Here is a 319-nt window from a genome sequence, read left to right as displayed (position 1 = left end):
CATGAAATGAAAGACAACTAAGCCAGATGTTATCTGCTGAGTCGCCAGTCTACATATAGCGATTATAAGAACTTTATTAGTAGTGCGAAAGATTTATAAGTGGCTGCTTAAGATACATACATATTATGAAATGCAAATGAGAATGGATATTCGCTGCATTAAAAAAGCACTGTCGTAAACATCTCATGCACATGCATACATATATATATATACACGTAGTAAATCAAGCGTACCCGCATAAATAATTTTAACAGTGCAAGGAATGGAGTTTTTAAAAATATGAAAGTGGAACAATAAAACTTAGTCGACATAAAAAGAG

This window comes from Rhagoletis pomonella, unplaced genomic scaffold (assembly GCF_013731165.1).
Source record: "Rhagoletis pomonella isolate Grant_MI unplaced genomic scaffold, Rhpom_1.0 Rhpom_scaffold_00007, whole genome shotgun sequence".
Taxonomy (NCBI): Eukaryota; Metazoa; Arthropoda; class Insecta; order Diptera; family Tephritidae; genus Rhagoletis; species Rhagoletis pomonella.
The sequence above is the reverse complement of the archived record's forward strand: the minus strand, read 5'-3'. Positions refer to the sequence as shown.